At 39.3% G+C, this 25,840-nt stretch overlaps 2 long non-coding RNA genes across 4 annotated transcripts in view; one reads left to right on the forward strand and one right to left on the reverse strand.

Annotated features, from left to right (window-relative positions):
* LOC311438588 overlaps positions 1 to 25,840 on the forward strand; it is a 118,491-nt gene that overhangs the window by 79,989 nt on the left and 12,662 nt on the right. The window lies entirely within an intron of this gene.
* The window catches only part of LOC311438589, a 115,657-nt gene continuing 92,564 nt past the window's right edge, over positions 2,748 to 25,840 (reverse strand). The window contains exons 3-5 of the long non-coding RNA XR_014694194.1: positions 6,644 to 6,849; positions 6,334 to 6,522; positions 2,748 to 3,357 (exon numbers count right to left, since the gene is read on the reverse strand). This is a non-coding gene — a long non-coding RNA (uncharacterized lncRNA). The remainder of the gene's footprint in view (positions 3,358 to 6,333; positions 6,523 to 6,643; positions 6,850 to 25,840) is intronic.

The raw sequence follows: 25,840 nt of genomic DNA on the forward strand, positions 1-25,840 counted from the left end.
CATTATCACCAGTATTTAGAAGATGGTCTTCCCCACATTTTGTTGGTATGCACTACAAGATTAAGAATTTTTGATATACAGAAATGGCAGTGGATATCTGTAGTAACTAATTAATCTTGGAGGAAATCTAACCATTAGATAGATTGTAAATTCTGGTGTAATAAAGGTCTAATTAAAAGACATGACTTTTAAAGTGGATACAGCCAGTCATGGACTCAAACATTTCTTCTGAGAGAAGCCTTCCTTGGCAGATCTTTTTTGCTTCTCTTTCTTATGAATGCCTTCTTTGGGTCTGCCAGGTGAAGTACTTTGAACAAGCAGAGTTGCCACTGTGCAAGAGACACTCTTCAGTGAGTTAAGCAGATAAAACTTCAAGAACACAGAACATAACCATCAGTTGTCCCCAGGAGTGTGTCACTTGTTGGGGACACCAGAGCAGAGGCTCATGGCACCTTGAACCAGTCTTTGCTGGAAAGCTCTTCTGGTTGTTACTGCTCTGCCTGTAAGTTTAGCACAAACTCCAGACAAAATAGCAGATACGATTCTCGTGTTGATTTTAGTCAAGTTTCTCCACCATGTTTCATTCTTATTCTGACTTATGGAGGACATATGCACTGAAAATAATGCTTCTCAGGGTCCAAGTGCTGAAAACTTCCTGCTCACAGAGCTTGCTTCAGACAGCTGTGTGTCAGCCAAAACCTCCTGCTTGGTCCCTGGTTCCCATGCAAGTAGAGAAGAGCTGAGCTGCTTTTTTCCTCCCGTCACAAACTCCCCAAACCTACCAAGGTGGTCTGAGGAAATACCAGAGAGGGGATCTCAGTGCCACACTGTGTGGCTCTGTGGAAAAACAATCCATGTCACCAAAAAATGGAAAAAAAGCTGCACAATAGTTACTGCCAAATGCCATTAACCTGCTATCAACAAAAATCTACACCATGGCATGACAACAAATCAGTATTTCTGTGTATGATGAAGCATAGTGGAGCCATCTGTTCGCAGTGTGTGGCCTGCGTCTCAGGCTGCAAGAGCATCTGAGAAACTTGTTGCGCCTTTCTGAATGTCACATCCCTGCTACAGATGTTGCCATCTGCGTAGTAGTGCGGTGCTCTGCGTCTTACGTACCATGGCATTTGCAGATTCTTAATCTCTTTAATGGGTGTTTTTAATCACACTGGTTGTCAGTTGCCACCACCATTTTTCCCCTCCTGATTGGATGACATGAAATATATTAATGTTGGCAGTTCATTGCTGCAGCAACTTTCAGAGGACCTCAGCCTCCTGAAATATTGCTACATGAAAAATATATTTATATATATATTGTTCCAAATCCATCACACCGAAGAGGATTCACAGGGGGGACAGTGCTTGCTTCACCCAACTGCCACAGCTCCTGTTTTTTTTTTTTGCAGCTCTTGCTGCAAAGGGAATGGGTCCTTCTTTCTGCTTAAAGGCAGTCTCAAAGAGGAATGCAGAGGAAATCACTAGAACAGAAAGCTGAGCAACAGCTAAGAAACCGAAATGCTGAATTTCAGTGCCTCATAAAAATCATAAAAATCAAATTCCAGACATTAGGAACTCTTAGCCAGCACTTTTAGACACCACAGATGCTTATTATCATGTTCGCATTGTAGGGGTTTTGATAATCTATGATGTAGCACAGATACAGTCATGGAGACTTTACTTACCTGCATTTATCATTCTGGAAAGATCATGTCTATTAATCACAGATAAGAGCACAGCCTATTGTGTCCCTGACAATTAGAGCTCTCTGCCAGCAGAGCAGACGCAAATGCCAAGATGAACAAAATGTAAGATATTTTACAGGCTTTTTGCAGAAAATCCTGTACATATTATAAGGAGGATCTTGAATTTTGTAGTGTTCTGCAAGTGAACCGTAAGCAGCTCTAAATGCCCAGGCCTTGGGCAGAGATGGCAAGGCCCAGACCTGTTTCTTGCAGTCACAGAGATGTTTTAAATAGGCTTGGGGGGTTGCCTTGTTTTTGGAAGACCAGATGAAGAGAGCTAATGCTTGTCTCAGTTATGTTAGAGAGACCTCACAGAATATGGGCTTATATGTATAGGAGGTAACCTCTTGGCTGGAAACCCCAGCATAAAGAACATGGGAAGTTCCCCACATGCAGAGGTGAGGGGAATGATCCCTGGAGCTGGGCGAGAGACCTTGCTCTGGGCCTACAAGACTTTTCAAAGTCTGCAACTGTTGGCTCTTCTGTGCTGAGAAAAGACCAAGGCACTTCAAAACAAAAAAGAAAAAGAAGGAAAAAAAAACTCTGTAAACTGTGAGTGGGAAAAAAAAAAAAAAAAAAAAAAAAAAAAGGAACACATAAGTGGATCAAATAGATCATAGATCTGATCTGGATTTCTGCAGGTAATGCTGTGAACCTTTGGTTTGGCTTGAGGACAGCAGAGACATCCAGGCAGGTCTCTCCTGTTTCAAGTGTGTGACCTTCCTGCCAGTCTGCGCTCTATCTGCCTATTCTCTTTTATCCCTAGTTTTAACAGCAAAATGGAGCTAGGAAACCTTTCAGTACAAAGGAGTTATTGAAATTTTCCCTTGAAAATATCTCATATTGAGAAATAAGCATAAACAAAGTATCTAATCAGAAACTTCCCAGCCATCAGAAACAGACTATTTCGTTATGTCTGAGCAAGATCAAACCTTTCAGCATTTGGTAATGCATTTTGCAATGTAAACCTCACTTTGCCTATGCGTATGCTACAAAATAGTATTTTATCTTTTTTTTTTTTTTTGGTAAGAATACAGCACGTTATCTATCGCTTACATAATCAAGGTTACCATAAGAAAGTGTCTGAACCTCTTCACCTGGCTTTGCTACCTTCCAAAGTACTAAGATAATTTTAAAAATACATTGAACTCACAGAAAAAAAAATAAAAACAAATCTGAAGTTCATTCTATTTATTCCTTCTCTTGGTTCTTGCACTCTGTGGATGTCTACCTTTCATTTGTGAAGCATCTAATATGAAAGGATGTAAAGCACGAATGCACAGATTTTCAAAGTTGCTCTGGGTTTGTGGTTCCTAGCACAAGGTCACGGCTGGTCCTTGGAGCAGCTGATGGGACATGGCAAAAGTTGGCACATAGAAACCCTGATGAGACAGCTTTGGGGTACTCAGGGCTCCATCAGAGCTGCATCCTTCAGCTGTGGTAATATGAGGGCAAAGAAAGGTGAGGACTTGGGAGAAGAAAACCCAGGCACATCTGGGTCTTACCTGAAAGAAGCTTACCTGAAAGCAGGCCCTCCTCAGTCTCCTTTCAGATACAGCTCTAAGGCTGCTTCAATGCAAATAATAATTTACAGCAGCACACATGGTTACATCTATAAGAATAACATATTTGTAAGAATTAATGTATGATTTTAGAGTGTTTCAGTGGCCATAAACAGCATTTTAATTTGTTCCTTGAAGTCCCTGAAGAAGTTACCTGCTATGTGAGCAATTTAAATAGGAAATCCAAAGCAGTGTTTTTCAAACCCTAGCAAGATATATAGTTCCGCAAACAAGATAGAAATTACTTTTTTTTTTTTTTTTTTTTTTTTTTTTTCCTTCCCATGAACTGACTTGTAATTCATTTCTGCCAGTGTTCTGAGCTCTGAGTGAGCTTGTTGCTGGTAGACCAGAGACAGAGAGCACATTTTGAGACTATTTGTTTTTTGGAGTTTTACAGGTTTGAAGAGAAACAGAGTTTACTCTTGGTTGCTATATATTTTCCCTATATTTATTTTCAAATCAGCTGGGTTTTCTGCTGAAAACAGCACTCTTATTTTCTTTCCCTTAGAAGGATGTATTTATATTTTTAATTCAGAAAGGTTGCCATGTGGAGAAACTGGAAGTTCTAGGAGCAAGGTTGCAGTGTGTGTGATGGGGGCAGTTGTGTATACTCTAGCAATGTGACAGGAATAAGTGTGGGCACTGGCTTGCTTGTGAATAGAGGAGCCATTGACATTCTGGGTCCTGATACAAGCACTTCCAAAAAGTATTATCCTTGTGCACACTGCTTTCCCAGTCAAAAATCCCCCCACTACTCCTGTGCCTGCTGTCACTGCCATGTGCCTTTGCGGTAAATCCTCTGGCCAATGCAGTGGCACAAAGGAGAAATTCAGCTCCATGACCCTCATTACTTGGGATAAGGACAGGCAGTAGCTAGAAAGACCCCACATCAGGCAGGTAAAGCTCTTGTGGCACCTCAGAAGGGACACAGGTGGGAAGGATGTGCAATGAAGGAAGAGGAGGGGATGGAGATGAACTCTCAGGAGGATCTGACCTCCCAGACTAAATGATGCCTTTCCCATACTTTAGAATCAATGAATCAATGAACCAATGAATCACCTGAAGAACATTGATCTGCACAATTTTTTTTTGAAAGGATGTGAAGAACTCCAGAGGGCAGTCTTATGATCTCCGTATGTGGTGGGTATTTCCCACCACAAAAGCCTTCCTCTCAGAAAATATTTCTGAAAAAGAAGCCTTCCTGGTGGGGAGAGCTTGTTTGCAGAGGAAAACCTCTGAGAATGGACTCTAATGGAAGGAACCCACAAGTCCTTTGGAACAAAATAGTGCCTAACCTTAGACTAGCATTGTTGCTACCAACAGTCACAGCTTAGAAAACTTCGTTTTATAGTCAGTTCTCCAAATAGGAATTAAACACCCAGCTTTAGTTTGAAACTGAAATTAAACAACAACTTTTGCATGAGATCTATTAACATGATTTTTAAGCCAGTTTATGAAAGTATTTCATTCCAGGAGGAATGAAAAATAATCTCAAAAAATAATCTCAACTGTGACATTATAGATGAGATCCCAAACCCATCTGAAATCAGTATAGATGCCCCCTTTTAGTTAAAGTGACTGAGGTTTTATAGGAAGTGACATTATTATAGCAGCATAGACATTATTTTTGTTCTGTAAAGGTGAAAATTTTCCTCTACCATTGTAGATCAGATTTTACCTGATCAAAGAAACCCTGTCATACCATCAACCCTGGCAAGGTATGACATCCCATCAGGACTCTTAAGAGGCTTTTGATATTCAAAGGAGAATTATGAACGTTATGGGTGTTTCAACATAATGGTAGGCTTTTTATTTTTAGGTAGCATAAGATGGGTGATTCTGAGCTGTTATTTTGGAGGTGAAGTTTCTCCTTTCAGAGCATTCAGAAAAAAATAAAAGGTAAACTGACAATTGATGTTAACTGAAGCTTAGGTGCCATTTGCAAGCTCTAGCCTTCTTAATTTTTTTGATATAGAGAAATTTACCTTTACATAAATATTACTCATGATCAATTGAGTCCTAAATAATCCAAAGCTTTGGAAATATCCTTGGAAAGGACAGGGTTTTTCTCTATCTGAGAAATGCTTTCAGAAATGTCAAGAATAATAATGAAATCCATTGAAAAGACAAATAAGTGAAAATGTGTTGGATGCCATTGCACGAGGGTCCACAGGTGCTTTCTGGAATGGGGAATGTTTGGGGCATTGAAAAAAGGGCACAGCTTTCTGTCACTGAGGTGAATCAATGACCCTCAGCAGAGCCTGAAACTCATTACGTCTGTGTGGTGGCCTGTACAAAGAGAGCTGTCAGTGTTGATGCAATTTCTAGTTAATAAGAGGTTGTCATATATATGGCATACTTCATCACTGTTTCACGTAGGGATTTGGGAACTGATGTGGCTTAAGCTGAGTCACGTTGTAGGGGCAGAACAGGGGAAGTCAGATACAGTCTGCAGCTAATCAAAAGGCATTTGAAACTGTTCTACAGGTAAAGCAGGTTTGTGTCCAAAATAGTGTATTAACATATTTAATAAAATATGTTCTTTCTCTGTCATTGTTTTCAGGGACATGTCCACCCACAAGAGCATTTGTGCAACTAGAAGTGTCTGAAAATTCAATAATAATATATCCAGAAATACATCAGCCCTGATACCTCTCTACACACAGGCCACCTAATGGACATTAGATACTAATGAGCTTCAGCCCATGCTGAGGTAACAGTTAAATGAGTAGAATGCATCCAAAAACATTGATTAGATTTGGTTAGGGTACATTAGCATTGCTAAAAATATAAAGTGAAGTTACATATGGGGAACCAACAAACGATTTGCATCCTGAAATATTAAACTGTCTCTCATCACCTCACACACATGTTCTTGAATTGTGATGCTAGGCAGAGATGAAACTAGCCATGCTCCAGTATTGACCTAATACAGTCAACACCCAAAATAATATATATACATCTAAATATATATATATATTAAAAAACAAAACAAAACAAAACAAAACAAAAAAAAATCACATTACCTTTGCTTGCATCTGCCCAGAGTGATGTCATTGAGGTAAATTACTTGTACAGGCAGAGTTAACGTGGTGGGTGTAACAGAGACGCCTTGAAATGATATATTTAGGAAATCTGACATATTTAGGAAATCTATCAGGCAGCCATGATGTAGATAATGTTTAGAATTTGTCATTGGCCTTGAGGTCCATATGCTAGGGAAATCAAGGAAAAGCAGTCAGTCAGAAGTAAATAGTTTTGTCTAAGTTGTTGTATACCTTGTTGCATAACACAGGTTCAGGAATGAGTTGATGGATAACCAGTGATACCAGCTACCTTTTTTCTGAACGAAAAAGCATTTAGAAACCCTGCAGGACTCAACCACATTGCTTGAAATGAGTTCTTCCTCCTACTGAAACATTCTTATCCACATCTTCAAGGCAAGAAACCTTTTGTTGATGTTCTTCTTCCTAAGCTTTTCCCAGATTTTACTGGAAAAAGGTCATCTCTACTCATGCATACTCTGGAGTTTCTCATCCTTTCTGAAAAACAGCAGGGAAGAAGGTGCAGAGGATTGAAAAATCCTCGGTCTTGTTTTGATGTCAGTAAGAGTTTCAGTAAGCTAAAACAGCAGTTCCAGACTCAGAAAGGACTCTCTTATAACACTGTTTTTGGAAAGAATATTAGTAAATGTTATGTAAGCTGAACTGAGCTGCAATACTTAAACCTTTCATTGCTTTTCATGGCAGAGGAAAGAAGATATTATAAATATGTAAAATAAGGCAGTAGTACATTAACATAAATAACACTAATAAATTGTAAAGCTTTGTAGAAAACAGAAAATTGCTAATGGAATAATGCACATTTGTTGATTCTTGGAGTAGACACTGGCCATACATCATGCACCAAAGCAAGTGCTAAGAGCATCGGCACATAACAGCATTATTTAAACTTCTTTTATGGGTGAGATTAAATAGCTATCAAAGCAGCCCATACTGAGACTGCTGATTGGTTCCAAGAGCAACCGATTCCCTTTTCTAGTTTTTGTTTGCGTATAAGAGAATATCACAGGAACTTCAGTGTTTGGGATTCCTCTTAATATTTACATCCCTAAAGGAATACCTTCCAGGAAGCTGACCACCAGATTATCAGTAATGAAAACTGCCCTCCCCAAAAAAACAGCTCAAAGGTTAAAAGCACAATTTCAAGTAATTCCCTGCTGTCACTATGCCTCACTCAACTTTGCCAGACAACCTCAAGAAAGGATTATCATCTGGTCTGCCACTTCATTTCTTTGCTGCTTTGACCAACAGAGGCATCAACAAAATATATTACAATGGGCAAAAAGCAGTGTGGATGCATGACCAACAGGAACGGAACCAAACCCATCGACTCATTGCATGTAGAACACTGGTTGCAGTGACAAATAACTTTTGGTCACTTTAGTTTGGCATGGATTTGAATGAAGCAGTAAGGAACACGGGCAACACACACGGTGATCAAGGCTCCTGCAGAGATGGTTAATGCCTTTATTCCCGAAACAGGGATTTGGAGTTAAGACTGATTGAGGAGGGTCAAACATATTCCTGCACCTGACAGGGTTGCACACCTTCTTGAGGTAGAACATGCCCATGCCTTCAGCCAGTCAGCATTACCAACACAGAAGCAAAAGCAAAGCTGCTCTGCTGAGAGGCAAACCTATCAAATGGTATGCCTCTAGCTGGGGCACATGGAAAGCTTGATGTTGTAGCCACAATCCAGTAAATTCTGCAGCTTTTTAACTTGTCCCATCCCTTCTTGTTAAAATATGAAAATACATCAGAGCCAAGTTAAAGGGATGAATTGCAGATTGAAAATCCTGGGTTGTTGATGCTTCTTATGCCAGATGAAACAAACAATGGTGTTTTTTTTCTTGGTTTGGTTTGGTTTGGTTTGGTTTAGTTTGGTGTGTTTTTTTTTGTTGGTGGTGGTGGTGGTGGTTGGTCGGTTGGTTGTTTTTTCCTAATGGCATTAAATGGGCTTTTAAACTGAAAACAAATTTTGATATTAAAAAAGCTGTGGCTGTAAAGATGGATAAATTAACAGGAATGAACACTTTCACACAGGAGAAAATGATTCATTAACTGCTCTTTCGCCATTGTAGAAGAACCCATTTTTGGCTTGTCCTCAGAGAGTCCAAGGATGCTTATAATACAAGCAACATTTAGAAAAACTTCATTACACAGAGAAAATTCCAGACTTCAATTTTTCTTCTTGAGAGAGTTCAGTAGCTGCTTTATTTTGTGTGTGCATGTGTGTGTGTGTATTTATACACAAAATTAGGTTCTAGCAAAGGGAAAGTGCATTTATGCAAAAAGCAATTCATCAACCACTTCTGTGCTTAGAATTCACTGAGGTAATTTAGATACTTTAATGGCAAGGTAGTTTGGGTAAGGTATGCAATAAACGTTTCCCCCAACCCCTCCAAACAGTTAGAGTAATGGAAAATGTATGCTCTAAATGAATCTTTTCAGTAAAGTAATTCTTGTTTTAATTATTTATCAGTTAGAAAATATGAAATATAATGACATAGCAAACTTCTTTGGAACCTCTTTTCATGTTGTGGGAGCACTCTTACATTAGCTGGAGGTTTATGCCAGCTGTAACTAAAAGGCTAACATAATGCAGTATGCGGCACTAATCTGTTTCTTGTAACATTAAATGAGCAGCAAGCAACTACCACTACGAGAAGACCCTTTGGATCTATTATTTGCAATATTTTCACCATGGCCTTGACCTTAGTGATGTCAGGCATATATTACATCTCCGCTATAATTTACTATTGACATCATGGATTAAATTTGTTGTTTCAGCTAATGCAACAGAGCAAGCAAGGTAGATTGTGAAACAAAGCCAGCTGCTGAAATACGAGGGTTGTCAAGTATAAATTTACAAAAGATATTCAGACTGAGCACAGAAGACAAAAATAAATGGACAGAGAAGCTGTTTTTGACAGACTGCAAAGGGCTAGAGACTTAAACTTGAACATTGTAAATCCAAATGTCACAAAACACTGCTACAGAATGTGAGACATGTCTATTTCTCAGGAATATAAATGGTGATACGAAACCAAACTTCCAAGATGCTGTGCATTTTTTGAGAAGTCTATCACTATCTCCTGATAAGAAATTTAGTGATCTTTTCCTCTTTGCTTTAAAAGCAGAGAAATTCATCATTTAAATTCAGCGACCAATATAATAAGTGTATTTGGGGCAGGAAGACTATAAAAATAGCAAAAAGTAAGTTTTGTATAGTCTTCTGTATTTCTAGGAAAGTACATTCCACTGACCAATATGTCTGTGAAAATTATTTAATCAATGACATCTAATTAATTCTTGTTTGAGTATTCATACAGATAGCTGACATTTTCATACAGATAGCTAGGTTACGTGCCTGTGGAAGAACAGCACTGTATAAAAATCAAACACTTTACGGTACATTACGTTATTCACATAAGTCAGGCTGTGCCTTGCCGCGGATTGCTGCGGTCTGTAGGGTGAAGTGCTGCAGACAGGAGCCACGCAGCGTGCCATCCACACAGCCCAGGGAGGCAGCAAGGCATGCACAGGTCTGCTGCTGAGGCCACGGTGTGCCCCACACTTGGCTCAGTTTCCAAATCCTCAAATGGTGAAGCAGGGACCTGAGGCTGAAAAAAGAGGGGCAGTATGCAAGCCAAAGCCTCCGCCTTGGAGGTTTTCAGCTCTGTGTTTGAGTCAGCAACAAGCGTGCGCTTTCTTATTTCTTTACGGCTTGAGGGAATAAATCTAACTTGAGGAAATTAAACTGTGACTCCGTGACCTAAGTAAGTTGTCAGTGCAGATTTAAGAGGAACATATCGTAGTCACAAGACCATCAATGAAGCAACTGTGGGTTCTACCAAAATATAAATAGAGGGCACCACTTTGGGATAAATGCAGGACAGGATTGATACCTTTCTGTGTGATATTTGGAATTCCTCCAAAACAACTGCATTTTGCAGAATCCTTTCCTCCAGCACAAATCTATCTGTGGCCTTACTGCCTTACTGATGAGATGGCTGCTTCTGGCAACAGAAGAGCAGGGGACTTGAAACAGTGTTCAGCAAGAGCAGGTTTTGCATTGGAAGGGCTTGGGTTTTCTTTTTTGTTTTCTTTTTTTGTTTGTTTGTTTGTTTGTTTTGTTACCCCAAGCACCTCATAAATCTAAATATTAAATTTAGATAATAGTAAATAATAGTAAATTTAAATATAAAATTGGGATAGTTAAAACAGACCACCCCAAACCATATTTTGACACATGGCTAAAACCAGCATTAAGACAAATGGTCTTTAGTCTTATTGTGCCAAAGATGCTATGAGAGAGGACGAAGACAGGTCAGATCCAAGGAGCCTCCACGCCCCACTGACTGCAAGCACCTCTCTGGAGCAGCTCAGGTGCACCGTGCTGCAAGAGGCAAGAGCAACAGCACGCCACACAAGCTTAGCATTAATTTTGATTCATTTTGCAGATCAAGCTTGTAACGCCTTTTGTAGTGCTCTCTGGCGCTAAACAATTTACACCATTTTAGACTTTTCCAATCTTAACATCAATTACTTGTGACAATTCCAGATAGCGATCTAATTTTGGCAAGGCAGCATTCACACCAATGGCTTCATTCAGCCTATATATCGATTTCCTCTAAGCTCTGCTTTTCTGGGAAAATCTTTTACACTGACACACCTGGCCAGCAGATGTGGCTGTGCTATTATATGTGATGCAATTAATCTGGAAGGCTGGCGTCACAGCACTCTCCATGATGCTGTGGCAGCATTATTGTGATTCATTAGTGTCACTTCCTCGGCAAGTTGTAATTGGCAGTGCTATATTGTTTCTGTAAGAAGCAGTCACTGTGATGGTAGGAAAAGGAATGGCATATTTTCTTTTCTGAGGCAAACAAAGGTTATCCTTGTTTACACATCAAGTGTAAATGTAAAATGAACAAGCTCCATCTTTAATTTACCTTTTCTACCTCGCTGAAAAACCTAGGTGTTAGAGGACGGCACCGAGATGCATTCACCAGACAAAAAGTGTTTCCTATTATTAATGGCTGGAGGAGCCCTCTGTGTAATCAAAGGGCACAGCTGTGGTGATATACGGCCAGTGACAAACGGAGAGATCTTTCCTTCTCCCTGCTACAAGCTCACCAGCTTGCAGCCAGCAACTTCCAGTGCTGTATATCTGCAAGATAAATAGCACAAGATATGAATATACGCAGTGCTTACAGTCTTGAAAAGTATTGTTATATCCCCCACATCCAATCATTCTAAATATGACTCGAGTGCATTTTTCACAATTTCAGGGCTATTCTTGCAGTTTGTAAATAGATACAGTTCCTGAGCAGAGATTTAAAGCCCTCTAACAGTGCTGCTTTCTGCTGTCTGATGGGGAAGTGGATGCCTGCGTAGTCAACGGTGTCAGCAGTGTGGCTTTCGCAAGATTCATAGCTCTCCTTTGTGGTGACAAGCAGCACTGAGCTTATCTGTGAAAGGAATCAGCTGAAGAGCGCACAAGAAATCATTTTTATTTCTCTTATGCACCTACACCAAGACAATCTAAGGAAAGAACTCATCCTCTTTAATATGAGTGTATTTAAGGAAAAGGAAATAGGTTAGCTATTTCTTCTGTAATTGTCTCTAGTCACATTTTTACAAAATCGGGCATGATATGTAGCACCAGTACCTTGAACTAAGAATGTATCAGAGACAAAACTTTCATGCTAAGAAGGGAGTGATTGCCAGTGAAAAGTAAGGCCAGCAAGGGTGCTGAGTAAATAAAAAAGGATGTGCCCTTTCACCTGCCAGACTTCTGTTACTGTTGGTATAAGTGGGTCCAGATTTCCACAAAAATGAACCTGAAGCTGTCAGTGGGCAAGGCCAGCCCTTTGATGGCTCAGTGGCAGAAGGGTGTCCCTGCACACGCGCTCACAGAGGAAGTCAGTGCCGCACTGACCTCTCCGTGAACCTTCTCAGAGATGCAAAGATCAGCCAAGAAGGCAAAGGTCAGCATTCATGCTGGTCACAAACAAAAATCAGATTTATCCAGTCACTGGAAGAGTCTTTCTGGGTCTTTAGATTATCTGAGCAAAACAATAATAAAAACATTTTGCAAGGTTGGTTTGCAAAGTCTCAGCACGCTCAGTTCTGCTCCGCTCGTTTGACAACCTGTTAGAAATGATGTTCATTTGTCCTATGCAATATATTTACGCAGGAGAAAAATGGAGTTAAATTACGTAAAGGAAGTAGCACAACATGAGAACAATCTGGGAATTCAAAGTCAGCAGTGATACTGCTTGTGTCATGAGACGCAGAAGTACAAGCTGAAGACGTGAAATTGTATCGCAATTGCCTATGACGAAAAACATTGAGTTAAAGGCAAGGCAACAGTAAACGAAGTCTGCAATTTCAGTTATAATTGACTTCCACTGATCTTGCACAGTGCTTGGTATCAGATTATAACATAGTAGTATCTTTGTTTAAAACAGGGGAAAAATAATCAGAATGAAATATACAAGTAATATAATCCTACTTTCAGCAGGTCAGAAGTGAAAACAAATGTGGTGATTCTGTTTCTGCTGTAGCCCGAGGTGGACATTTGCCCAAGTGACAGCACACAAGATATATTCTAGCACAAACCTCCCATTGACTTCAATGGGGTTCTGCTTTAACCTAGACACAGCAAGTGCTATATCCTAGCAGAAGAACAAACTCCCATCATGGGAGGGTCTTTACTACAGTGCACGGCTAGGATCTTATTCCAAGACAGGAGTTATTAGGAATGTTATCTTGTTTCCTTTGCCTTTGTTTTTCTCACTGGCACAGTCCAATAAGCTGATGCAAATACTAAGTTCCGCATGGGGAAAACGATGAGTGAAGCGCAAGAAGAATTGTACAGAGATATGAAATTTTGGTTACAGATTGAAAAGGGTACCTTTAGCTTGTCGTAGTGTACTTTAATAATAGCAGATGGCTCATTGGTACAGTTTATCTAAAATATTATGAAAATTCTACATTTATCTTTCCAGAAAGTATTCCCAAGTAAAACAAAGTAAAACTTAAAATGTTTTGCCCATGTACTACTATGGGTGACTTCAATTATATCTCAGCCTTCTTTTTTTTTTTTTTTTTTTTTTTTTTTTTCTTTGAGACTCATCTGGATTATTTTGACCATTTACCCATGTCTGGTAGCTCATAACACAATTGCTCTTTCACCAGTAATTGCTCACTCTGGGGCCAGCTTTACTGTGCTTTTCTTTGTTAAGGGAAAAAAAAAAAAAAAAAAAAAAAAGCTGAGGTTCATTCTCCAGCTTTTGCACTAGAATACGAATGAAAATGTTTCTGCAAGACACAGACTTTGCAGCTCTGGGGCATGGCCTGCTCAGCTGTGAGAATTGAGGAGCTTTCAGAGCAGCAAGGGGCTGCTGCTAGCACTAAGGCTGCTTTGTGCCTGCCCCAGCGGTGGGACAGCAGCTCCTAGTCTCCTGGTGCCTGCTCCAGAGCTGGCGGCAGCTTCCAGCTTCTTAGCAAAGGGGCTTGGGGAGCATGGTCTGGATGGTAATTCTAGATGAGGCTTGGGCCGGGATGATGAAGCAAGGCATAAATTAGACAAGTTCAATGGAGGCAGTAGTAATGTACATAATACCAGGAGGGCTTACAGCCAGGACTACTCCTCTGTCCTGGTTGCAGAGCAGAATAATGGAAAATCTGATCTTTTAATCTTCCTGCAAATATTTTAATTCCTTTTAAAGTCCTTCTTCCAGTGCTGCTGAATATGTGAGTGCTCATAGATCCCACAGTGGCTGTGGAGCCTCTTCTTGTCCCATCTGCCAGCAGAGAAATATTACCCGGCAGCAAATAGACTGCCCTGGCCAACTTTTACTCAGGAGTATGAAAGCAGCTTGCCAGGGAACACTGATCTACACACACTGACTTTTTGAAAAGCTGGAAGAGTCTAAGAGGACTGTAAAAGAGGCTAAGGTCATGCAAATGTTTTAAAATTGTAAACGTGATGACTAATAGGCATTCAGCCTATTAATCTGAATTGAGCTATCATCCATGTCTTGGAAGCTTAATATTGGAGGCAAGCAGTAAATATTGAAATGACGGTGGTAGAGTATTCCTCCCTGCATGCTTGCACAGAATCAGGTCTTGTCAAGCAAATCTGATCTTAGTTTTTTGGGTGAAATGGCAAGTTCCATTGATAAAGCAACATGTACACACAAAATGGACTAAAATCAGCAAACAGCCGATAATAAGTAACTGGCAACTGAAAGCCACCTTCCCCTATTGAAGTCCAGCAGACACCAGCCCTCCTGTTCTGTAGCTGAGGGTGGCAGCAATGCAGAGGCAGGGACACAGCACCCAGACAAGCAGAGCAGAGCAGGTCCAGGGGCAGCAACTACTGCCATCCAGAAGTCCGCGGATCCCAGATAAGTCCATAGGGCTGAGGCAGGGCTGAGGTCAAGCTGGGAACTCCAGTCAGCAATGCCAGGTCAACACTGATGTGGTACAAGGTAGACACAGGCATACCAAAGATGGCAAAAGTCTGAGCATAAATGCAGCATCAGAGCATTTACTGTTAGTGAAAGTGTTAGTAGGGATATTGGGTCAGTTCTTGATGTATATTATGAAGCTAGGAAAAGTTTTTTTAAAAAAAAAGTATTCAAAGAAAACAAGTCAGGAAAACATGCCTTAATCTCTTAAGGTTATCCAAGAGTTAAAAGGTGACTTAGTCAAAGTCTGCAGGTATCTACATAAGGAAGAGAGATTTCTGATAACAAATGGCTATTTAGTCGAACAGAACAAGGCACAGTAAGATCCAATGGCTGGAAGCTGCAGTACTTTCTCCAGCATGGGCCATTAATCATTGGAACAACCTACCGCAGGATGTGGTAGATCATTTGAAGTCTTTAAATCAAGGCTGCATCTTTCCAAAAGAGATTCCCTCCCTCAGACAGAATCTGCATCTGATGCAGAAAGTTCTGCTTGGGGTTTGCACCCTGAATTACTCAGGATTGATATGAAAGTCCTTAGAATGTTTTGAATTAAAGAAAGAAGGGGAATAAAATGCTGTGTAGAAAAAGAGTGAAGATAAATAAGTGGATGTTATAGGGCAGTGTAACTGATTCTCATGCCTTGTCACTAAAGTTCACACAGCTACTTACAAGGGCCAATTATGGAAAAGGAGCAGACTGGGGAAAGGAAAAATGTATTCTTTCTAAAAGACATGTCTTCTGTCCTTTAAACACAGTGTGATAAAGGCGTGCTTTTAGCTCGAAGTTCATCTGGTGAAGTTCTGGCTGAGCATAGTGATGGGCTCACCAGTTGTTATTTACAAAGCACAGATTCCTGGGCATGGTTAAAAAGTACTAGTTGGCGCTCTTTCAGTTAAATCCCATTCCTTTGAGGCCAATTTAATCATGCCTGAAAGAGATCTGTAAAACAGAAGCACTTTGAGTTTCCTACAGAGAAAAAAGGAAGACACCAGCCCGTGGGAGAGAATACAGCTCTTATGTCAGAAGGAGCAAATGCATAGGGTGCAATTCCACGGCTACACTTCTGAGTTCAGACCGCCTGAGTTTATGGCCAGAACTCCCATGGGGAGGGGCAGGAGTATATAAGGATATACACCACTATTTATAGTAACAACACTAAGCATTTATATAATTCTAGTGCTCTGCTCTGATGGGACTTCCTTTGTGCTGAGACCTGCACAAATACACAAAAAAAAGGAGGGAAGAAGACAATCTTGTAGCCCCACACCTCTAGCAGCCTTCACAGAAAACGAGCTGCTCTTTTGGGGCTGCTGCCCAGACAGAACAAAGACTCTAGTTCCCTACCTGCTTTGAACCGCATGAAAAATTGTTCTCTCAGATTTGATGTAGACATTTTGCCTCTGATGTGCAAACAGCTTCTGGATGAAAGTGTCTGTTCCAAGCTCACTGAGCTTTTCATGATCAGAGGGTAACAGTAAAGAGCTGGATTCAGAGATTATTCTGGCTCTGCTCCATCTGTCCCTTGGGATCCGATAGTTATGTCCCTAACCCTTCTGTGACCCAAGCATATGTAATACGTGTAGAATGGCTCAAGATAGTGTATGAGGAAATGAAAATGCATAGTGATATACCTGCTAATTTGTTATCTGCGTGCCAGGACACATGAATGAGGCAGTGCATATGCAGGCTGCGTGCGTGTGCTGGACGTGTGTGTGCTGAACATGTGCATGTGTGCAGGCTGCATGTGTGTGTGCACATATACATGCTGCACGTGTGCATGCTGTATGTGTATACCACCACCCCCACTGAAATATGACAGATTAATTAAAATTGGAAGCTCTGTGGAGTAGGTGTTTTCTGCCTGTATTGTTCCTGGTACAGGAATGGGAGTACGAGCCCAGGTCAGGGCTCTGAGTGCTGCTACAGCACAGCAATAATACTCAGTCACAACAATTCAGCAGAATTCCTGCTGTTGAGTCCTTCAGCTCATTTCACATATTTTGTTATTTACATTGTCAAATCACTTCTCCTCTTTCCATAAGCCTATAAAAACAAACAATTAGTTAAGAAAATATCTAGAGCTTTTCTCCCCCCACAAGCCCATTTTAGTCTTCCTCTTTCTAAAGCCTGCTGTTGGGCTGAGCAACATTATCCCCCCTGGGGTCTGCGTCTCACCAGTGATGGCAGCCAGATGAAGCCATCCCAGGAGGGATGAGGACCATCCCCACAGAGGCCGAACATCCCTTCGAATTACCCCACCAGTGCTGCTGACTGGAGCAGCCAGTGTGCGGGCGGGAGGCTCAGCTGCTGTTCAGCAGTCACAGCTCCGGTAGCCCCGTCTGTCAGTCATCACAGCTCAGATCCCACACTGAAATCTCCACAGGCTTCGAATCAAGCCTTCAGCACTGTTATACTTCGGGAATGCATGTGCATGTGTGTGGTTTCTGGGTGTGTGTTTTAATTTTGTTTTGTCCTTTGAGACCATTAGAAATGAGTTTTATACAGACATGGTAAAAGACCACTGTAGGCAAGGATAATAAAATACGAAATTATTATGAGAGACAAAACAACTGGTTTAAAAGAGGAAGTGCTGAGTTTTTCAAGCTCAGCAAGTGTGATTATTTTTCTCTTTCATTTTCTGTGTGCCTGTGAGTGTACAGAGTCCTAATTTGAGAACTGGAAAAAAAATGGGTTTGTTTATGAGCAAGCAATATAAACTCATCTATCAGACTCATCAGTACATGGGGCAAATCATAAATTACCATCTCAGTGTTGGCTTTAAGGGAACAATGGCATTTACCCCATGTGAGGATGTGCCCCTTATTTCTGAATCAAGGAAGCTAAGAGTTTTGCTTCTGGCAAGGACAACTCTAAAAGGAATCATTCCTAATGCAATCTGTCCTTGAAATAAAGCTCCCTCTCATCTGCATTCCCTGTCTCATCTGATATGGGCTTCAAATATACAATTTTCAGTGTTTTCATATGACACTGTTGGGATGGGAAAAAATATTAGCAACATGATTCCTAACAGAATCTGCATGAAGTCATCACACGTTTGAGTTCCTGCTAGACATAAATCCATTATCTTACAAACTGTGTTGCTCACATGGCATTCCTACTAAGCAGCTGCAGATGATAAGAGCTACTCTGCATAATTTGCTTTGAAGTATCTTTGAGACAGGATTAACCAGATGATGTGCTCTTTTTTTTCTCTCTTTCCCTCTTTCTCTCTCATTGTCAGCAGCAGCATGCTCCTACAGAAAGGTTTGTGGATTGCAGATGCCCATGTGATATATGTGCTCCTTGTGAACAGATTGTCTGTATCTTACTGTAAATGTGTTAATGTTTGCACTGCTAGAAATAATGGGCATTTCTCCCACACACAGAGAAATCTGAAACTGCTGAAATCAGACAGGAAGAAACCACTGCAATTAGCCAGTATGAGTACTCGACAATACCTCTGATTTACCAACACATGATTGTTCTATTTATCTTTCCATCAGCTTTGTTTCAAGTTCAAATATCATTGTTTTTCAATCATGCTTTTGACTGAACCACAGTTTCATTAGCAAGAACACTTTGGCATTACTTGAAAATTAGAATAATTTATATTTGCATTGGGTGATAACATCTCTGTCTTCCAAGAGACTGAATTGTTTTGTAGCTTCTTCCAAGGGATAGTTTTGTTGAATGGAGAACCACATATCTGCCCATTCGTTTTCTGCATCACTAGTTATACACAATGCAAAGGAAGTGACTATGAAGATGCAAATGAATATCCTTGTCTGAGTAGTGTTAATATAATAGCATGCTGTACATCGGAATGGCTGAGAAAATGAAAGGATAACAGTCTGAGCTGTGGAAACATGATCTACGGTGAGAAAGTTGGAATTCAGATTTACTTCTTCTTCCTTCTCAACTCCAATCCTTGAATAAAAGAAACATTTATAGGACACTGACTTAAATACCTTAATCTCATCAGCTTGCATTTTGCTCTTTGTCTTTCAATGCTCAAATGAAGCACCTCATCAAAATTAGATTAAGATGGTAAACTAAATCAAGGTCAACTTTTTATTAACTTTTGCTTTTACCTCGCCTCTTTTTAAAAGCATTTGCTCTGAAATCTCCCGGCTGCCGCTGCTGGATGTTTAGTGGCAATACTGCAGACTTTTAGGTTTTATGGATTCTACAAGAACAATATAACATGATACTGACAATCATAAACAGATACTAAGTTGTTTCAGTTTGGAAACAATTGCAGCCATATAACCGTTGGTGGGCTCTTTTATATGAACTTTTATTTTTCTCTGTACAATGGCTAACATGGGAACTATCCCCTATCCAATAGAACAGCTTGTATTTGCTCAGGAAATGGTTAAGTTACAGCAGGTCACCCCTGGTACTTCATGGAAATGCTTTGATTTGTCTTCCATACAAAAACAGTTAGAGTCATTTGTTTTACTAACAACTCCCCTCAGAGCAGAACCTCAATACTATCTTAAAAAAAAATTAACTTCACACATGACTTTGTCAAGAAGCTTATTTCCATCTCAAGAGAGTTCAAATTTCACAAAATCTGGACACTGTAGTTAAGAGGACTGACTTTGGAAATGTTATTTCCGTTCATTTTGCTGCCCATACTACCAATTCAGCTATAGGTTTTTCAAGTGACATATATGCAACACTTCCTAAGCATATAGAAATGCCTGGACTTGACCAGGTCTACCCAGCTTGGCCATTACCAAGAGGGCTCTGGGCAAAATTGTGGTCATGCCTCCAGACTGCATTCTGGCTAGTTCAAAGACTAATCTCATGGATGTGTCTGCAGCAGTCATACTTTCTGAAAGCTTCTGACAATTTCAAAAATATTTGGCATATCTGAAAATAGGGAACAATTCTGAACTGACTAATTACTTTCAAAAAAAGATTGGCAAGGTGGCTTAAAGATACAAATAGATGTAGACAGACAGCATCAGTTTGGGATATATCCTATGCCCCTGTCCCCTGAAGAGTCATTTTTACTATTATATTTGAATGTGTCGTGTAAGGAAAAACAAAGCAAAACAAAAACCCTGATCCTCACAACTGTACCTCCTGTTGTTTAATTATTGTAGTTTAATGGTGATAAGTCTAGTTCATCGTGTGCATCCAGATTGGTTGAGAATGCTATCTGGACTTGAAATAGAGAAAAAATAAAAGATTTCTCTTTGTTACAATTTCAAAGCACTTCACATTCACCACAAACCGCCTGCAAACAGTAAAGCTCAGAATACCAGCCTGTATCAAGTCATTAACCTTTTAGGACTCAATCAAAGCAGTGTTGTGTGACACTTTATTAATGAATGCTTTAATGTGGTATATAAAAGCTAACAAACATGGAAACTGGCAATGATTCATCAAATTTAATATTCCATCAAACATTTCATTTTGAAGAATGACACTTTTTAAAAATAGTCCAATGGCATACAAGTTCAGAGGAGTGCCTTTAATGAAATTCATCCACCTCTTTTTAGGACTTTTCAAAATCGTGTTTAGATGCCCAACAAAAGCAAGAAAAGTACATAAAAATTGAAGCAGTTATGTGACCTTCTAAATAACATTTGAACATATTTTATGGAATCTGTTGTGAAGAGTGAAGGAAGTTGTCCTTATAAATACACTTGCAGTTTAGGTCACACATTGTCTGCAGTCATTGCTAGGAGGCAAAAGCCCTGTTGTAAAACAGCTGGGCTTCTTGGCTTGGGGCAAAGGCAAATTCCACAGCCAGAAACCTAATTAGACACTTTTGGAATTCACGGCACCCTTTCACGCTATGACCTTTTCCTTTCTGTCTTCCACTCTCTTCTTTCCAGCTCCCCCCATATGTCCTCCTTCCCCCACCCTCCCAACCCTTGTGAACATTTGATCCTCTCCTTACTAAATATGTTGCTTTTTTACATAAATGCTGTCTGCTGGCCAAATCCAACTCTGCTGGTTATTAAAGCAACTTGGAAGTCATTGAATTGATGTCATGACTAAATTTGTCCCTGTGATCCATCTAGCTTCTGAGTGACTCAAAGCTTATCCAGTCTCCTAAAAACTTCCAAAAATATGTGCTGCAGAGCAGTGTGTCAAAAGAATGGTTTAATCTGTGCTGGAAAATTTCAGGAGTCCCCAAATAATTCTCATCTTGCCCAGGAAAATATTCTGACATTAAAAAACAAACAAACAACAACAAAAAAAAAAAACACAGAGGCATGTTCTAAACATGACTCATTGCCAGGGTACTTACCTGAATGGGGAAAGCCCAGGTTCAAATTCTTGGCAGGACTTGAACCTGGTTCTCCCAGGTCACAGGTAGGTACATCAACTCCCACTGCATACTGGATTTTTTTTTTTTTTTTTTGCCATTTTTTATTTATTTTTGGGGGGCCAGTGGTAATGATGACAGTGGTGGTATTGAAGTAGCAATTCTGTTCCAAAACTTATTTTTCTCATTGAAACATTTTACATATCTGCCAAACATTTTTCAGATCATCAGATAGGTATTTTTCAATAAACAGCATTACTACAAATTTGCTAACCACCTGTATCTTCAAACACATTCAAAGATTTTCCAAAAGGATGATAGACTTACTTGTCTGTTACTTGTATCAAAGAGAAATAGTATTGAAAAGTACCTAGATATAAGGATCTCAGTGTCTTGTAAAATAAATGAATAACTGATTGAAATGAAAGGCTATTAAATGCCACTGAAGATGCATAATTTACAGTGAGACTATTACATACCATTTTCTTGAATTGTTTTATAACTTAAGTTGTAATTCTTATACAAACTCATTTCCAGCCAAAGATCATGTTCCCTCACAAGGATTTTTCACTTAGCTAAAAATTTCTGGATCCACCCACTAAAAAAAAAAAAAAAAAAAAAAAAAAGCATGATAAATAGGATATTTTAACTGAATTGGGTAATGGAGAACTGCTGTGCCACTCTGGAGAAATGTCTGTAACTCACTTTTGCCTTCTGGTATTTCTATAGCATGTTGACTCATGAATCACACAGTACCTACCATAAAAAAAAACAATGTCTCCTTGACAAAAATACATTTTACTCAGCTGAGATTTATAGTAAAGATTCATGACTACATTTTTAAAATCACAAATGCTATTGTTACACTTGTGGAGTTGTTTTTGTGTATCTGCAGACTTCAGTAGTACACTTCCTGTTCCAAGTTCCACAAAGCACTAAAGAATTACTTCTTGTCATGCTCTAGAAGGATCATTCTCATTTTACAGATGGAAAAGCTGAGGCAGAAGAGCTCGCCGAGCTGTCCAAATGAGAAGTGAGGCTCCACTCCTGTTTTCCATGGTTGCCAACACCAGCGGCAGGAAGCTTGCTTTCATTGCAGTTACCCAGTAGCGATCCCTCTCCACTGTTACCCTTTTTCAGATCAAATGGGCTTTTTTGGCTTTTGGACCACTCTGCCTGCTTTTTATGGAACTACGTGTTTTTCCCTAGTCAGAGGAATATTAGTATGTTGTGGTTTTGTGAGGAAAGAAATACAAGGGTCTAGGCAGATTTTACTGAAATATGTGGAGCACCACACATTGTCCGTATGCTTTTGTCACAGCTGGGAATGACAAGCAACAGTAATTGTCACAGTCATTGACAGTAGTAAAGGGAAGAAATTGAACAGCTACAGGGTGTGCTGGCTGCGGGTGCTGTGCGCCCCACTGCTGCACCTCCAGCCAGGTCTGGTGGGGTGCAGCACCTCCATCAGCCCGGGACCCCAAATATCCCTCATTTCACCTTCCAGAACCAGCATGGATCCATCACATGCTGTTGCCATTTGCATGGGATTAGATATTTAAATCAGAGAAAAATATTGTTCATTATCATTTGCAAGTATCACTTTAATCAGAAACTAAACCTCAAAGCAACACTAAGCATGCATGATTGCTACCTGGTCAGCATCATCAAGGTCCTTTGGAAAAACTAATTAGTATGTTACTATATATCTACATACCTTGGAGATAAATGTTGTTTGCATCTCCTTCCCTAATGACAGAGTAGAGATTGTTCAGTAAAACACCCTACCTCTTAATATGCAGGGTTTGTTATAGGAGAGGCTCAATTCATATTTCCACCAGTTTGATGGTAAGTGAACAGCAGTAGCAATATTAATCTGCAGTAACCTGTCAGTGAACTCTACAGCTAATATGATGTAGTTATGATTTTACCATCAATCAGAACTGAACAGGCCCTGGACAATCCTTACAGCACTGCCTCAAAAAATCTAATTGTGCAAAAGCTTCATCGGTTTCCAACATTTCTTTTTTATCTGTCACAGACTTTTGGCCTACTACACAACCTTTTATTATTGGTCTTATTGCATTAGCTTGTTGGACAAAAAAGAAAAGGCTAAATCTAAGGGTTCCCCTGCATTCCATCATTTGTTACCATGAGGGATCCTATTTGACAGATCCATATTATTTTAGATTTAGATAAATATTATTAGGACATATGGTTTTGTGTGAACTTTTGAACCACTGATTGCCAACATATAAAAAAAGACAAGTAATATTTTCACCTCTACATTTGCATGTTCAAATGTAAAAGAAATATAAAATAAAAAATGGAAGAATTGAGCTGTATCACAGAACTCAATCTTAAATGAAAAGTAAAACCACTTTTTTTTTTTTAGTTAATTTTATTCACAGAACAGAAGAGTGGTTGAAAAATGAATTACCAACAACAAATACAAACTTTCACAGAAGTTAGAGTTCTATTAGTAATTAAGATAATGACATTTTTCTTTTGGGGCATTTTTAGTACAACCATCTATCACGTAGTTTTGTAGCTTAAATTAGACGTGTGTGTGTAAATATCATAAAAGCAGCACAGACATGCATTCTCAGTGAAAAACTTTCTTTCAAACACTGGCTGTAAGAGATTACAACTTGCTGTAAGATACATTACAGCCATACATACTATTTCTAGTGAGTTTACTATGCCAGAAGTTCTGGTGTAACTTTTGTGACTTTAAACATATAAAAACATCAAGGAAGATGAACTATTAACATTATCTGTTTAGTCATTTTAATCTTTTGCATCTTAAATGTAATCAGGCTTTTCAGAACTGAAATTGCTAATCAGCATGTTGGATAAATGTTTCCATTTTTAAATGTGCACATTTAGAGATAACAGCTGGCTGTAAAGAATATATTTATATTTGTGATTTAATGTATCACAAACTTTATATTTGATTTCATTTAGCTTTACTCAGAAACTGAGAATATTTTTGCTAGCATGATCTTTTTTGACAGCAGTTTTGCAGCAGCAGAAAAGCACAGAGTAATAAATGAGGTGTGTATACAATGCATTATGTACTCTTTAAAGCAAGCGTGTCCTTTTAATAAAACAAAAATTTTTATGCAGTTTCAAATTATTTCATCTCTTTCTAATGTGAGCCCAATTCATGCAAAGCAGTAAAGACTGTGCACACCCAGAACACAGACAGTATGTGCTCTTCTGCACTACAGTGATTGTTCATTAATTTAGCAGTCTGTCTAAAAAATTGAGGGAAAATCATTTAAAAAAAAAAAACTCTAACTTCAAAGAAATATTTTGACTATATGAACATCAAATGAATAGCTGAGTTTTAGCCCTTGATCAATCATAATGTAAAGTAAGTGGAATCTAATAAAAATAGCCATACAAAATAAGGAAATGGCTGTTGCATCCTGTTAAAAACATGTAGGAATGCAGCTTTGGAACTACTGAGAGAGCCGAGGTTGTGGAAAGACAAAAACAGGATGTTAAATTGTTACGACAATTGGAAGCAACTGATTTTTTAAAGCACCTATCGCCACTCGTGATAATTTGTTAAGCTGCCTCTAGGGGGTTCTGTGCGACTGCGATTTTGAGAACACCTACCACCAGGTCAGCAGAGGGAGAGGCACAAAGGGAGTGAGGGGCATTTCCACTGGCGGGGAAGATGTCCAGCCTCATCCTCAAGGCTGCAAATTGGACGGCTACACTAGCCTCAGTTTTCTCTAAAGCAAAAACAGCAAAAGAAAGTGGTTCAGATCTTCAGCCCACTTTGAAATGTGTACTGTCATTATGGTAATAATAGAAACGTGTTATAATTAATGTAATTACTTTAAACTGCATATATGGATTTTTAAGGCAGCTGTATTCAAAAGCCAACCACAAAATTGTTCATTCCACTTTGTGTTTTTAACAACGATTTAACTTTTTGTTTTGGAAAGCTGTCAGTGAGGAATACTAGTTCAACTTCATAATTTCATACCCCACTTTTTGCATAAGCTTAGGTCTTTACTGCCCTGTGATATTTCTCCTCTATACTTCACGAATCAACTACAGCAAGTTATACAGGGTTCCTGCTTACTTAAAAACAAATAAAAAAAAAATAAAAAAATTATTAGACTGTTAATAAAAAATAATAAAGTAAAAAAATAATTTAAAAGTTGGTGTGGTACAATGCGTTGTGCCTGGCCAACCACAAATATAGCAATAGAATTATAAGCTCAGTTGGTTGGAGAACAATAAAGCCACATCCATTAAAATGAGTTCAAAGATTAATAACAGTATAATTAAGAAAAAACCTCAAGCCATTCTTTAATGAATATTTTAACAAGAGTAACAACATTCAGGGATTTTCTTGTAACTAACAACTCTATTAGTCCAGATTTTTCAAACATGAGAACATTTAGTCAGAAATCCCGATTTTCTCCAGAGAAGGTCAGTGAATGAGAATCTGGATATTACAAGAGTATGCTAAATCATTCTGGTTTCTTATGATGCCTGCAGAACAGCTCACACACTGCAACAATCCGGTCCTCTCAGCCACCAGTGGCACAAGAAGGTGGCTCTTAACCAGATGCACTTGTAGTGGAATTGACAGAATTAGAGCATTTGAATAATTCAGATAATTAGATTTTTTTTTAACATTTATCATGCACATATTTGTTGTCAATGTTAT

Source organism: Aythya ferina, assembly GCF_964211825.1.
Source record: "Aythya ferina genome assembly, chromosome: 6".
Taxonomy (NCBI): domain Eukaryota; kingdom Metazoa; phylum Chordata; class Aves; order Anseriformes; family Anatidae; genus Aythya; species Aythya ferina.